The 2,500-nt window shown below is 43.0% G+C and overlaps 2 non-coding genes across 2 annotated transcripts; both read left to right on the top strand.

Annotated features, from left to right (window-relative positions):
* Positions 1-554: 554 nt before the first annotated feature.
* On the top strand, positions 555-673 carry LOC136735618 (5S ribosomal RNA). Its single transcript, XR_010811155.1, has one exon. It is a non-coding gene; the product is annotated as a 5S ribosomal RNA (ribosomal RNA).
* A 1,066-nt stretch (positions 674-1,739) lies between these two features.
* LOC136735617 (5S ribosomal RNA) lies at positions 1,740-1,858 on the top strand. The gene has a single exon (XR_010811154.1). It is a non-coding gene; the product is annotated as a 5S ribosomal RNA (ribosomal RNA).
* The last annotated feature ends 642 nt before the right edge of the window (positions 1,859-2,500 follow it).

Below are 2,500 nucleotides of genomic sequence, written 5' to 3'. Positions count from 1 at the left end.
GAGCTGCTGGATTTGTGTGTTTTCTTACCCCCTCACCATAGTTTGTCAAATGTTTAAACAACTGAACTTATATTCAAGGTTTGTTTCTCTTCATATGTTTTACTGGTTTACATTTGTCTCAGCAACCTGTTGAATGATTCTTCTGCTTTCAAAACAAAATGACAACAGGATGAATGCACACACTTGAAAATACAATACATGCAATGTTATGCATCATAGTGATGCAACCTCCTTTCAGTTTCATACTGCATGTCAATTGAAATCCTTACTGAAATGCACAACTTCTCAAGATTGCGCTTGACTGGCGTGTCAGGCACTCAATTACAGCTGTATTATCAAGACAATGTGTTCGTTTTGTAAAATATAGTTCCGGTCTGGTGTGGCACCCCAGCTAACGCACAACGTTGCCACAACGTTTCGTGTTAGCAGGGACTGTCTGCGGCGCGCTGGTGTGTCCCGGACTTTAGAGTAGAGAGACAGTTCAACTGCAAGTATGAGCGGCAGAAACGGATATTGCCTTCCCTTTAAGTAGAGCGTAAGGGACAGCCTACCTGGCTTACGGCCATACTAGCCTGAATACGCCCGATCTCGTCCGATCTCGGAAGCTAAGCAGGCTCGGGCCTGGTCAGTACTTGGATGGGAGACCGCCTGGGAATACCAGGTGCTGTAAGCTTTTGCATCTTTTACACACCAGAGGGCGACAAATCACGAGTTTTAACTTTGGATACACGCAATTTCATCATTATTTCAGATTTGACTTCCCCAAATACACAGGCATACAATAGATCTTGTTCTCCAACGTAAACGGTCCCTATTAACTAGTGTACATTTGTAAATAAATTGAGCATCATGGCTAGAAGTGACTAAATGTTGCCTAATCTTTCTCATCGAGAAATGACACAATTACAGCAACACAAAAAGGAACTCCACCGGACAAAGTTCAGTGCTCACAAGGAGCCTCATTCAACACACACGGTTCCATTCCCATTCATACAAAGCACGAAAGTGTAAAACTTGGGAACATACTTGAGAGCAAAGATCACATTCAATCTCATTCAAGGCACGGATGTGAATGCAACGGGATGAAATTACTGAAATGATGCCTGCCCTCGAACTGTGATGATGGACTACCCGACTCGCCAATAATATTGGGTTCTGGTGTATTGAAATACAGGAGCTGCTGGATTTGTGTGTTTTCTTACCCCCTCACCATAGTTTGTCAAATGTTTAAACAACTGAACTTATATTCAAGGTTTGTTTCTCTTCATATGTTTTACTGGTTTACATTTGTCTCAGCAACCTGTTGAATGATTCTTCTGCTTTCAAAACAAAATGACAACAGGATGAATGCACACACTTGAAAATACAATACATGCAATGTTATGCATCATAGTGATGCAACCTCCTTTCAGTTTCATACAGCATGTCAATTAAAATCCTTACTGAAATGCACACCTTCTCAAGATTGCGCTTGACTGGCGTGTCAGGCACTCAATTACAGCTGTTTTATCAAGACAATGTGTTCGTTTTGTAATATATAGTTCCGGTCTGGTGTGGCACCCCAGCTAACGCACAACGTTGCCACAATGTTGCCACAACGTGGCGTGTTAGCAGGGACTGTCTGCGGCGCGCTGGTGTGTCCCGGGCTTTAGAGTAGAGAGACAGTTCAACTGTAAGTATGAACGGCAGAAACGGATATTGCCTTCCCTATAAGTAGAGCGTCAGGGACAGCCTCCCTGGCTTACGGCCATACTAGCCTGAATACGCCCGATCTCGTCCGATCTCGGAAGCTAAGCAGGCTCGGGCCTGGTCAGTACTTGGATGGGAGACCGCCTGGGAATACCAGGTGCTGTAAGCTTTTGCATCTTTTACACACCAGAGGGCGACAAATCACGAGTTTTAACTTTGGATACACGCAATTTCATCATTATTTCAGATTTGACTTCCCCAAATACACAGGCATACAATAGATCTTGTTCTCCAACGTAAACGGTCCCTAGTAACTAGGGTACATTCGTAAATAAATTGAGCATCATGGCTAGAAGTGACTAAATGTTGCCTAATCTTTCTCATCGAGAAATGACACAATTACAGCAACACAAAAAGGAACTCCACCGGACAAAGTTCAGTGCTCACAAGGAGCCTCATTCAACACACACGGTTCCATTCCCATTCATGCAAAGCACGAAAGTGTAAAACTTGGGAACATACTTGAGAGCAAAGATCACATTCAATCTCATTCAAGGCACGGATGTGAATGCAACGGGATGAAATTACTGAAATGATGCCTGCCCTCGAACTGTGATGATGGACTACCCGACTCGCCAATAATATTGGGTTCCGGTGTATTGAAATACAGGAGCTGCTGGATTTGTGTGTTTTCTTACCCCCTCACCATAGTTTGTCAAATGTTTAAACAACTGAACTTATATTCAAGGTTTGTTTCTCTTCATATGTTTTACTGGTTTACATTTGTCTCAGCAACCTCAGCAAAAATGAT

The sequence above is a fragment of the Amia ocellicauda genome, unplaced genomic scaffold, assembly GCF_036373705.1.
Source record: "Amia ocellicauda isolate fAmiCal2 unplaced genomic scaffold, fAmiCal2.hap1 HAP1_SCAFFOLD_41, whole genome shotgun sequence".
Taxonomy (NCBI): Eukaryota; Metazoa; Chordata; class Actinopteri; order Amiiformes; family Amiidae; genus Amia; species Amia ocellicauda.
The sequence above is the reverse complement of the archived record's forward strand: the minus strand, read 5'-3'. Positions and strand labels throughout refer to the sequence as shown.